Raw genomic sequence first — 14,113 nt, forward strand, 5'->3', positions numbered from 1 at the left:
TCAAACAGCCTTGCGACCGTCTAAAAGGCTAAAAACGGTCGTAAAACGGTCGCAAATTTGCGACCGTTGTCAAAGCAGTCGTAATATTGCGACCGCATAAAAAACGGTCGCAAAATATGAATTTTGCGACCGTTTTTCAGACGGTCGTAGAAAAACGGTCGCAATTTAGCCGAATTTTAGTAGTGAAGTAACTTGATGAGTATTATAGAAGTTATTTTGTTCTTTTATAGGTGCCACACGGTGTAGCTGGCCACACAAAAGATGAGCTAATTGAATATATACAAGCTAAAGCCTTCAATTAGGCATAATGGTAGCCTAATTACAAGGAACTAATTGATAGCCTTTGACTATAAGATATAAATTACAAATAAAAAAATCTACACGATATATTTAATAGATATAAATGGTGTAGACAAAATATTAGCTTAAGGCGTGTAAGCTCATGCCATGTACAGTAAGGGCCTGTTCACTTCAACTTAATTTCAGTTCGGTTCAGCTCCATTTAATTCAGTTCAGTTCAGATCCAAATTTTCTTCTCTCATAAAATATTCATTTATGCTCTATTCAGTTCATTTCAGTTATTCTTCAGTCAGTTTAGTTCAGTTAAGTTCAGCTCCAATCAGTTCAGTTCAGTTTAGTTTAGTTCAGCTCAGTTAAGTAAATGTAAAAAGGCCCTCAATCCTTTTTTTTAAAAGAAAATTAATTATATTGAACAAATAAAACTTGATAAAACATACCCATCAAATGTATAGGAATTATATTGTCATAATATATATTAATAGGTAAAGAAAAAAAATTAACAAAAATGGATGTTTTTGGCTGCCCAAACCCGAGAATTTTTTCAAGCGAGGCTTGGTTTGATAATGTCTATTGGCCGTGTTATTAAATACGTATTTATAAATTTCTTTTTAATAAACATAAAAAAATTTAATCAAACAACAGACTAAAATTTCCACTAAAACTATTAGCAAATGTGCACAACATACATTATACATACATACATACATACATACATACATACATACATACATACATATATATATAGGGGAGGGATCCGGTAAGAACCCATCCTTATATAAGAACCTTAGTTATATAAGAATCAATCTCATCCGTAGGATTATATTAATTCGGACGGTTCAGATTAAAACACGTATCCTCCCTCTAAACCCTTACCCACCACCCAAAATTTTCTTTCTCCTCTAACTTTCTCTCTCTTCCTCACGTTTCTTTTATCCTCCCTCTAAACCCTTACCCACCACCCAAAATTTTCTCTCTCCTCTAAATTTCTCTCTCTTCCTCACGTTTCTTTCCTCCTCTCTCTCTTCAAACCCCAAAAATCTCCCTAATATTGCAATTTGAAGGATTTTAATTTAAGGTATGTTTTTCTTTTCGATTTTGTTTAAATTTCAATGAAATTAGCATGATGTTGAATGGATTTTGTTTTTCTTTTCGATTTTTTTGAGTTGATTTTCGAAAATTTTGGGTCGAATTTTCGAACTGTTATTTTTTTTTTCTTTTCGATTTTTGTTGAAAAATTTTATATAGTTCGATTTTTGTTTTTCTTTTCGAATTTTCGAACTGTTTTTTCTTTTTTTTTTTGTTCGATTTTATATTTTTTTTGGAACGATTTTATTTTATTTTTTGGTTCGATTTTCTTTTTTTTTTTGTTCGATTTTGTTTATTTTTTTGTTCGATTTTCTTTGTTTTTTTGTTCGATTTTCTTTGTTTTTTGTTCGATTTTCTTTTTTTTTTCTATTTTCTATTTTTTTGTTTGACTTTTTTTTTGTTCTATTTTCTTTTTTTTTTGTTCTATGTTTCTTTTCTATTTTTGATTTTCGAAATATATAGTTCGATTTTTTTTTCGATTTTAGTTAAATTTTTGCTAATATTTTGATTTTTGTTCAATTTTAGTTCGATTTTTGCTAATATTTTGATTTTTGTTCAATTTTAGTTCAATTTTGTTCGATTTTCTTTGTCTTTTGTTCGATTTTCTTTTTTTTATTTGTTCGATTTTCTATTTTTTTTATTTTCCAGCTTTTTTTTTTGTTCTATTTTCTTTTTTTTTTGTTCTATTTTTCTTTTCGATTTTTGATTTTTGAAATATATAGTTCGATTTTTATTTCGATTTTAGTTCAATTTTTGCTATTTTTTTTATTTTTGTTCAATTTTAGTTCGATTTTTCTCTATTTTCTCTATTTTGCATGAATGACTTTCTCTATTATGTTATGATTTATCATTTTCATTGTTGATTTTGTTCGATTTTATATAGTTCAATTATGTTCTAAAGTTCAATTTTATATAGTTCGATTATGTTCTAAAGTTCAATTTATATCCTTTGATTATGTTCTAAAGTTCAATTTATGATATGATATCTTTTTTCTTTTTATACTTCCAAAATGCAACAATATTTTAGAAATGATGCTCAAAAGTTAAATAAATGTTCTGGTCAATTTTACTGCCTCTTTCACTTTTAATGTTTTGTTTCAAAGCATAGACATTAACTAATACTAAACATTTAACAATGTCAGGCTTTTTGACAACAAAGATCTCACTGGAAGCATTCCTTCATCATTAATTCTTGTGAGCACATTAGAGGTTGTGTAAGTGCTAAACCAGACAGAGTTGTTTAAACTCTCTAATACTTCATTTTGCTAATAGTCTAAAACACTTTATATTTTAGTTTAAGTTAAATGCTTTAATTTCTTGAATTTGGCAAGTGTTTAATTGTCAGTGTAATCGTCTTTGATTTACATTTTTTTGTCAATAATTGATCAGAAGATTTGTATAAAACAGTAGATGTTAATTACAGAGAATACTAGGATGTGATTCTTGTTCTGCAAATTTGCCAAGTTACATAGGTTTAGGAATATTATACGAGTAGTAGTGTGTTGAAGAACAATTGTTGATACTTGGATTATTATATAAATCTTTGTTACACGGTGAATGAAATGAACATTTAAGTTTTTTTAGAATATTTGGTACTTTGTTGTTCATGATCTTAGTGTACTTTGAATGTTATTACTTAATGCATATTTTTGTTGCATACAATATTACTTATAGCTATTCCATTTTTCTACTTTTGGTTTGATATTTGTTATATGATAGATTTTGGGTTTAATTGAAGTACAAATCATTGCGAAGAATGGATATAGAATTAAGGACTTGATGATAATCTCCATTATTTTTTGAATGATCTTGGGCTTGTCATGTAAAATTTTCTAGTTCCTCCTCTGTAGCTAATTTGCTATTTTCAGTATGTTTAAAACTATTTTCAGCATGTTCTAAACTATTCTTATGTTTAAAATATATTACTAATGTAGGAATGTTACTAATGTTTTTTATTTTATAAAATTTCAGCAAAATGCAAAGCCAAAATGAAGAAAAATCAGAAGAAGAAATTACTATTATACCGGATGAAAAAATTACTTATGGAAGAAAAAAGGTAATTAAAGTTTCCCCTTATGTTCTAAAGTTTTCCCTTATGTTTTAAAGTATTTTTATAATGATCTAAAGTTTTCTACTATGTTCAAAATTATTTGTATTATGTTCTAAAGTTTTCCCTTATGTTCTAAAGTTTTCCCATATGTTCTAAAGTTTTCTATTATGTTTTATTATATTTTTTACTTATGTTCTAAAGTTTTCCCTTATGTTCTAAAGTATTTCTATTATGTTCTAATATTTTCTATCCATATGTTCTAAAGTATTTCTATTATGTTGTAAAGTTTTCCCTTATGTTCTAAAGTTTTCTGTTATGTTCTAAAGTTTTCCTTATGTTCTAAAGTTTTCTATTATGTTCTATTATATTTTTCCCTTATGTTCTAAAGTTTTCCCTTATGTTCTAAAGTTTTCTATTATGTTCTAAAGTTTTCTATTATGTTCTAAAGTTTTCCCTTATGTTCTAAAGTTTTCAATTATGTTCTATTATATTTTTCCCTTATGTTCTAAAGTTTTCCCTTATGTTCTAAAGTATTTCTATTATGTTATAAGATTTTCTATTATGTTCTAAAGTATTTCTATTATGATATAAAATTTTCTATTATGTTTTATTATATTTTTCCCTTATGTTCTAAAGTTTTCTCTTATATTCTAAAGTATTTCTATTATGTTCTAAGAGTAACTATTATGTTCTAAAGTATTTATATTATGATATAAAGTTTTCTAATATGTTCTAAAGATTATCATATATGTTCTAAATCATTTATATTTGATTTTAAAGGAAAGTTGTTGAAAATGATGCGGAAGTAATTGACAAAGCTGAATTTGAGAAACATGTGCAAAGTCAGAAACGAAAAAAAAAGTGTCAAGCTTTCATCAAGGATTCAACCAACTAGAAAAATGAAAAAAAGGGAAGAAGAAGATAATGATGATGATGAAAATGATGATCAACATGATATTAATGATGAGATGGATGAACCAAAGTTGGAGGAGAAAGATGATAAAAGAGATGGCGTGAATGATGATAGTAAAAAGGTTCTAAATTATATGCTAATGTCATAAATTGCATGTTTATATTCTACATTTATAATTAATATGTAACTTTATTAATTATATACATATGTTCTAATACATTCATGCTTATGTTCTAATACATTCATGCTTATGTTCTAAAGTAAATGATTTAATTAATAAGTAAATGATTTTTGTAAGTTAATTCTTACATTTCTAAGTTGATGTTTTAATTATATACATATGTTCTAAACTTTATTTTTTATAACAATAATTTATCTATTAATTCAAATTCTTTCTAATGTTTTACCTTTTTCAGGTGGTTTTGAAAAAAAAATCAGAAAAATAAGAAAAGAAAGATGAGTTACCGCTAAGGAATTGATGAAACAAGTGTTGGTAAATCTTTCTGATAAGCATAAACAAGCAATTCAAAAAATTGGATTTGGTGCTTTTTTGAACTTGGATGCACCACATTATGTAGATTCTTGGTAAGCACTAGTGTTCTAAAGTTTTCTCATATGTTCTAAAGTTTTCCATTATATTCTAAAGTATTTCTATTATGTTCTAAAGTTTTCCCTTATGTTCTAAAGTTTTCTCATATGTTCTATTATATTTTTCCCTTATGATCTAAAGTTTTCTCTTATGTTCTAAAGTATTTCTATTATGTTCTAAAGTATTTCTATTATGTTCTATTATTTTTTTCCTTTATGTTCAAAAGTTTTTCCATATGTTCTAAAGTATTTCTATTATGTTCTAAAGTTTTATCTTATGTTCTAAAGTTTTCTATTATGTTCTATTATATTTTTTCCTTAAGTTCTAAAGTTTTCCCTTATGTTCTAAAGTATTTCTATTATGTTCTAACATTTTCTATCCATATGTTCTAAAGTATTTCTATTATGTTCTAAAGTTTTCTATCCATATGTTCACATGACATATGTTCTAAAGTTTTCCATTATGTTCTAAAGTATTTGTATTATGTTCGAAAGTTTTCCCTTATGTTCTAAAGTATTTCTATTATGTTCTATGATTTTCTATTATGTTTGAAATTATTTATATTACATGTCAATCTTTTAAAGTACTTTTATTTTTTGTTTTTATTATTTAAATATCATCTATTATGTTTTAATTCTTATAAAATTCTAATTAATGCTCTAAAGTTTAATTATCATGTTATTTTTTATTTTTATTTAAATTCTAATCTATATGTATTTTGTATTCTAAACCTTTAATTTAAATCTAGGTTGACACAACAACTTCTTTCGAATTTTGATCCCAAGAGATGTTGCTTGATGCTACCGGGGAGAGAAGAAGAAATACTCTTTGATGAAATTGATGTTCACATGACATATGGATTGCCAATGGGAGATATAGCAATTCTTGATACAATAGAAAACAAGAATGAATGTGCAAATTTTATGCAAAAATAGAGAAAAAACTTTAACCTTAAAGTGGTATGAATATTTTTATGTGTACTTGTATTCTAAAATTGTTATTTGGCTTATGTTCTAATTTATTTTAATAATGTTCTAAAGTATTTTTGATTATGTTTTAAGATTTTCTATTATGTTCTATTATATTTTTCGCTTATGTTCTAAAGTTTTCTATTATGTTCTATTATATTTTTCCCTTATGTTCTAAAGTTTTGCCTAATGTTCTACACTATTTCTATTATGTTCTAAAGTTTTATAATTTGTTCTAAAGTTTTATATTATGTTCTATTATATTTTTTCCTTTTGTTCTAAAGTTTTCCCTTATGTTCTAAAGTATTTCTATTATGTTCTATGATTTTCTATTATGTTTGAAATTATTTATATTACATGTCAATCTTTTAAAGTACTTTTGATTATAAAGTATTTTCTATTATGTTCTAAAGTATTTCTATTATGTTCTAAAGTTTTTCATTATGTTCTAAAGTATTTTTGATTATGTTCCAAAGTATTTCTGCTTATGTTCTAAAGTATTTTTGCTTATGTTCTAAAGTTATTCTGATTATGTTCTAAAGTTTTTTTGCTTATGTTCTAAAGTTATTCTGATTATGTTCTAAAGTATTTTTAATTATGTTCTAAAGTATTTTTTATTATGTTCTAAATTATCTATCCATGTTCTAAATTACTTACAGGGTGCTCTAACAAATGCACAATTGATTAGTAGGATTCAAAAGGTGAAGGAGGTAGATAAAGAACAAAAACAAGTTTCGGATGAATTCATTTGGAATTTTTTGGTTTGTGTGGTTAATAGTTGCATCCGTTCAACTAATAACAAGCAACTATACATTAAGTTTTTGTATAGCTGCAAGGATACAAAGAATATAGTTAAGTTGAATTGGTGCAAATTTGTTAAGGAGCACTTGATGGAAACTACTAAGAAATGGCTAGATGGAGAATCTTTCTTTACGGGTCCTTTAATCTTTCTTATGGTAAGTTCTAATGATGTTCTAAATTATATATCTATGTTCTACTTTACATATCAATGTTCTAAAGTATTTCTAATGATGTTCTTTTAGGTATCCTATTTTGATCGGGTACAAATTAAAGGAAGGGGTTAGAGATACCACGCCAAGTTCCATTAATATCATTGTGGAACCAAGAAAGGTTTCATACAAGATTGAAGTCTGAGAAAGACCTAGGATTTGGAAAAGGAAAAGTACTAGAAAGAATAAAATTGAATGCGGTATGATTTGTATATGCTTATGTTCTAAAGTTTATACTATATGTTCTAAACTTTGTAATATATGTTCTAAAGTTTATTATCGTTTTATATTTATCTATACAATATATTTATGCATGTATTCTAAAATTTATAATGTATATTTAAAAAGGGATTGGAAAAAAGGCAAGAGAATGACAAAGGCAAGAAGAAAGAGCAACCCTTTACAATGAGAGAAAAATAAGGGGAGAAGAAAGTAATAAAAAAGCAAGGGAAAGACAAAGGAAAAGAGAAAGTTGTGGAAAACCAATCAATGACATGTGATTCTATCACGTCTCCAAATGATATGATGGTATAATGTTTTAATATTTTTTTATTAATTTATTTACTTATTTCTATAATATTTTAAATATTCATTATTTTATGTTCTAAATTATTAGGGTTTTTTAAGCAAATTTGGAGATTTGGCAAAAAGTCTTGCATCGAATGTAAAAGAGATGTATAGCATGTTGGAACAAGCAAAGAATATCTTTGTTGAGGAAGAAACAACGGGGAAAATGCATCATCTTATAGACAACATTTGGTGCAAGTATACCACAAAGGTATAATAATCATGTTCTAAACTATTTCTAGCCTATGTTCTAAAGTGTAATTTTTATATTTATAATAGTTCAACATATATAAATGTCTTATTGGATTCTAACTTATGTATTCTTATATATAGCCATTGGTAAATCAAGAAGAAGAAAAGCAACAGACAAAAAGTCCTTCCATACTTAGTCAAGATGAACATTTCTTCGATGAACCGACATTCATAGAAGAATTGGATATGTTGATGAACATTGCATGGAAAAAATTTAATGTTGAAAAGTCACCAAAGTCATTGGGACATGGTAATTACATGTTTAATTTCTAAATTATACCTATGTTCTAAATTATGCTCTTAAATCAAGTGTTTATATTCCAACTCAAATCTTTATGATATAGTTAAGTTCTAAAATTGTGTTTTGTAATTATTATGAAGATTTTCCATCAAATGAAGGAGAAAGAGAAAAGAACAACGATGAGAGAAATATCAATGAAAAGATAGATGATAGTATCTCTTCACCTATAATTGATAATTTCCAATTATTTTCAAACTCATTTCTTATTAATGTTCTTTTAATTAATTGATTTTAAAAAGGAAAAGTACTAAAAAAAAATGAAATAGAATATTTTTATATGCTTATGTTCTAAAGTTTACGCTATATGTTTTAAAGTTTAAGCTATATGTACTAAAGTTTGCACTTTATGTTAATGTTCCAACTCAAATTCTTATGATACAATTATATTCTATGTTGTGTTTTATAATTATGTTTTCAAGATAAAGAAGAGAAGCAAGACCAAGGACAAGAGGATAATCAAAAAGAAAGACAAGAGGCAAAGGAAGGGGAAAGCTAAAAGGAGAAGGAAGGAGAAAGAGAAGAGGAGCAAGAAGGAGATTTGGCAAAAGGTTATGATCTAAAGTATTTCTATTATATTCTAAACTAAAGTTTTCTATTATGCTCTATTATATTTTCCCCTTATGTTCTAAAGTTTTCCCTTATGTTCTAAAGTATTTTAAAAAGGAAAAGTACTAAAAAAAAATGAAATACAATATTTGTATATGCTTATGTTCTAAAGTTTACGCTATATATTCTAAAGTTTAAGCTATATGTTCTAAAGTTTGCACTTTATGTTCTAAAGTTTATGTTAATGTTCCAACTCAAATTCTTATGATACAATTATAATCTAATATTGTGTTTTATAATTATGTTTTCTAGAACAAGAAGAGAAGCAAGATCAAGAACGAGAGGATAATAAAGAAGAAATACAAGAGTCGAAGGAAGGAGAAAGACAAGAGGAGCAAGAAGGAGATTTGGCAAAAGGTTATGATCTAAATTATTTCTATTATGTTCTAAACTAAAGTTTTCTATTATGCTCTATTATATTTTTCCCTTATGTTCTTAAGTTTTCCCTTATGTTCTAAAGTATTTTTATTATGTTCTAAGATTTTCTATTATGTTCTAAAGTTTTCTATTATGATCTATTATATTTTTTCTTTATGTTCTAAAGTTTTCCCTTATGTTCTAAAGTATTCCAATTATGACATAAAGTTCTCTATTATATTCTAAATATTATAATATATGTTTGAAATTATTTATAGAACATGTCAATCTTTTAAAGTACTTTTGATTATAAAGTATTTTCTATTATGTTCTAAAGTATTTCTAATATGTTCTAAAGTATTTCTAATATGTTCTAAAGTTTTCTATTATGTTCAATTTTATTTTTCCCTTATGTTTTAAAGTTTTCCTTTATATTTTCAAGAACAAAAAGAAAAGCAAGAACAAAGACAAAAGAATAATCAAGAAGAAAGGCAAGATGCGAAGGAAGGAGAAAGACAAGAGGAGCAAGAAGGAGAAAGGCAAAAGGAGAAGGAAGGAGAAAAAGAGGAAAAAAAGAAATTTGAAGCAAAAAAAGGGTAATCAATGTAACTTAATAATAGGAATATTTAATACATTGGTTTTGGTTTAGAACATATGTTGGACGATTTGGTAAAACTTTAATATAGGATTAATGGTTTGTGTTTTCTAGTTATATATATTGGTTTTGATTTGGGTTTGTTATTAGTATTTCAAATATGTTCCAAAGTATTTATGTTTATGTTCTAAAGTTTTTCTAATTATGTTCTAAATTACTTGCCCATGTTTTAAAAGTAATTTTGATTTTGTTTAGACAAAAGAATAAGCTTAAAATTTTCTAGCGTACAACAAAGAAGAAAACGAAAAGGAATGACGACACACCAAAGACACCAATTCCTCCAAAAAAAGATGCATAAAGATATTTCACCTCCAAGCTTCAATTTGTTGACGCCCTCACCAATAGTTGGTAAGTTTGACTTATTTTAACTTTATTTTTGTTATATGTATATTGGAAATTTATAATATTTATTATGTCAAAAGTTCTTTTAATGTTCTAAATTTTTTTTAATCTAGATCATCCACCTACATTGAATGAAGAAGAAGAGGACAACAAAACCAAAAAAGAAAAGAAGAAGCATGTTGAAGAAAAGAACAACAAAGAGAATAAGCAACGGTAATTAGATTTAGGCTATGGCGGTTGTCTGATTATTATTTGATTTTAGTTGTTGATTGTTTTTTTTTTTTTAATTCAATTGAATAGGAAGCAAGAAGAAGAAGAAGAAGAAGAAGAAGAAGAAGAAGAAGAAGAAGAAGAAGAAGAAACAAGGAAAAAAAGAGGAAAGGATAAGCTTCCAATGTACTTGCGTTCGCCTTTTATGGTTAATCATGAAAAACTCTTCAACAATCACTACTACAAAAAGAGGAATACACATCGCCTAAAAGAGGGTATATAGAGCGCCTCTAAGGCGCTTCCCAGAGGGGGTGCCCTATAAGGTCTACAGTACGCCTGTTTGAGGCGATCTATATCTAATAGAATAGAGAGCGCCTATCTAAGACAACAACTCTCTATTCCATGTGTAAAATATATCAAAAACAAGGAAAAGAGAGTCGTGATCTGAGGATAGGCACTCAATAAATATGTAAAAAGAGAACGCCTATCATAGATAGGCGATCTCTTTTCCTCAATTATTTTTTTTTAAAAAAATTATTATTATTATTATTATTTATCAATAATAAAATAATAATAATAATAATAATAATAATAATAATAATAATAATAATTCTTACATAATTAATAAAACACCATAATGAATCAAATAATAACAATTTATTAATTAGAAAAATTATATACAAGATTGCCCTCAAAAAAAAAATATGCACAAGATTACTAGTATTTCAATTACAATGACTAATTGAGGAAAAAAATTACAATAGTACAAGTTTAGACAACCACCATTGCCGTCAACACCTTCCAAGCACCCCACCACAACAAACGGCGATACAACCACCTCCTTTGCAACACCTCTACTCGCGTTCTAATGTTTTCAACAACATTTCAGACAACCACCACTGCAATCACAACAGCCGAAACCCACTGTTCACCTACGCCCCCGAATCAACCACTGCACCCACAAATCTACCTTCTACACTACAACAGGAGCCAACAATGCCAAAAAATACGTTACATATTTATTGTTATTGTTATTACTCCAATATAATTAGAAAAATAAAAATCAAACCAAATCTAAAGTGAAAATCAGAAATTTGAGATTAAAAAATAATATTTGAGAATTAAAACGAATATCAGAAATTTAAATTAGAAAAAAAAAATCTAATTTTAGATCAATCGAAAATTGCAAAAATCGGAAATTAAAACATGAAAAGTGATTGATAAAAGATGAAAAATCAGACAATTATAACATGATTAATAAACAACCACAAAGTAATCGCATCAAACACCCACAAATCTAATAATAATTGAGAAGTAAAATGAAATTTTAAAATGTAAACAAAAAACCCAAAAAAATCATATCAATCACTTTGTAACATTAAAAAAAAAAAAAAACGAATTCGAACATTGCAAGTTTGAAACAAAAAATCGAATTAGAACATGAAAATTCAAACAAAAATGAGATTAATCTTCATATGCCTTTTTGCGTCTTTAGACTTCTCAATTCGTTTTACAGCAACATTTGAAATTTGAAATTCAAACACAGATTCAGGCCTGGCTCGGTCAATGGTGGCAATTCGTGGAAAGAATCAGTTCAACCCACTGCGGACAAACCGCGACAACGCGCACGCTATAAGACTCCATGGTCGAAGGGTTTTTGGGGGTGATTTAAAGGGCTTCCATGGTGGTGAACGGCTGGGTTGGCTTTGATCTATTGCGGGTTGGAGCCAATGGAGGTGGTGATGGCTGCAGAACATGGTAGGATGAGGGATGAAGTTAGAAGAGAGGGAAGGAGGAGAGAGATGGGGAATGAAGAAAAAAGAAGGTGACGGGTAGCTCTTGATAGGAAATGAGTTAGGGTTATTAGGTTAGTGCATAACTGCGTACTAGTATATGCTTTTCTTTTTGTTTTTGTTTTATTTTTTAATTTTTTTATATTATTATAATATTATAGAACGGTTAGCTAAGAGAGGCGCTCTATATTGTATGATGTAAAATTTTGATATATCATGTAGAGCGGTTAACTTTGACAGGCGCTCTATAGGTTCAACATACAAAGCGCTTATCTTACATAGGCGCTCTATATAATTCTAGAGATCGCCTATGCAACTTGACAGTTGTGTATTGTGTGTTACTTATTCTAGTTTTTGTGGTAGTGAATGTAGATCATAAAATGATAGCTGAGTATGCTTTTGCTCAAGGAGATAACGCGTAAGATTTCATCCATCTATATTTATATGCTTATAATAAAAGTATTTGATTATGTCATAAAATATATATATTTATGTTCTAAATATTGTATTTATCTTCTAAGGTAGAAACTTATGTTTTAAAATACATGTTTGAAATTCCCATCTTCGTTTTCTAATCAAATTCAATTTTGATGGTTATATTTTTCCTAAGTAAATGTTCTAAATGTTACAAGTTTATGTTCTAAAGTACTATGCTTATGTTCTAAAGTTGTATGTTTATGTTCAAAATTACGTGCTTATGTTCTAAACTATTATGCTAATGTTCAAAATTATGTTTTGATTAATATAGTTTATGTTCTAAAATATTTCTGGTCATGTTCTAAAATTTAGTTCTAAAGCACTATGCTTATGTTTAAAATTATGTCCTTATGTTTTAAAGTATTTTGTTTATGTTCAAAATGCTGTTTTGATTTAATGTAGTTTTTGTTCTCATTTTAGGGAACTTTTGTATGCTGACAAAGCGGCAATGGTGATTAGGAGAGATGAGATGGATAGTCTTTCAGGATGTAGTCACATGTTCAACAACATTGCAGATGCTTATGCTTTCATATTAAATTGTGAAAACAAAAGGCGTGGTGTAGACAAGAAGAGTAGATTTTTTTTCTCTACTGAATGTTATGTATGTTCTAATTATCTTACCATTATATTCTAAATTACATGTCAATGTTCTAAAGTATTTCAAAAAATATTCTAAAGTAGTTCTAATTTAGTTCTAAATCACATGTCAATGTTATAAAGTATTTCTAATTATGTTCTAAATTACATGTCTTTGTTTTAATTATATGTCAATGTTCTAATTATAATATTGCCAAAAATATTCTGTTATCTCATACTCATCCAACCCCATTCTCATATTATAATATTGCTAAAAATTATGTTAATAAAAGAATAAGAGTTATAATATAATCATGTCATATTATAATTGTAAACATAAGAATATAGAGAATAATTGGACAAAAAAAATATGCCATTATGTTCTCAAAATAATAAAAAAATGTATAAAAGAAAAATTTACACAAAATTTTTTCCATGTGCTATTTCTTAAAAATAAAATGTCCCTGCGGTTGTACGAATAGCATAGTCAACCTGAAAAAAAAATTAATAATTAGAACATAAACACATTATAAATTTTAGAACATATTTGATGCATTTTAAAACATAAAGTATTAAGTTTAAAACTCAAATTATTTATATAATATGTTCTAAAGTTTTTCCTTATGTTCTAAAGTTTTATATTATGTTTTATTATATTTTTCCCTTATATTCTAAAGTTTTCTATTATGTTCTAATGTTTCTATTATGTTCTAAAAATTTCTATTATGTTCTATTATATTTTTTCCTTATGTTCAAAAGTTTTCCCATATGCTCTAAAGTATTTCTATTATGTTCTAAAGTTTTCCCATATGTTCTAAAGTTTTCTATTATGTTCTAAATTATTTCTGTTATGTTCTAACATTTTCTATCCATATGTTCTAAAGTATTTCTATTATGTTCTAAAGTTTTCTATTATGTTCTATTATATTTTTTCCTTATGTTATAATAAAATCATGTTATATTATAATTGTAAACATAAGAATATAGAGAATAATTGGACAAAAAATAATATGTCATTATGTTCTCAAAATAATAAAAAATATATAAAAAAAAATTTACAC

General features: G+C 26.6%; 1 long non-coding RNA gene across 1 annotated transcript; it reads left to right on the forward strand.

Moving 5' to 3' along the window:
• The first annotated feature begins 8,448 nt into the window (after nucleotides 1-8,448).
• Nucleotides 8,449-9,711, forward strand: LOC145559979 (uncharacterized). The gene is made up of 3 exons (XR_014093059.1): nucleotides 8,449-8,584; nucleotides 8,895-8,999; nucleotides 9,442-9,711. It is a non-coding gene; the product is annotated as an uncharacterized LOC145559979 (long non-coding RNA).
• Nucleotides 9,712-14,113: the final 4,402 nt, after the last annotated feature.

Source organism: Chenopodium album, chromosome 9 (genome assembly GCF_948465745.1).
Source record: "Chenopodium album chromosome 9, dcCheAlbu1.1, whole genome shotgun sequence".
Taxonomy (NCBI): Eukaryota; Viridiplantae; Streptophyta; class Magnoliopsida; order Caryophyllales; family Amaranthaceae; genus Chenopodium; species Chenopodium album.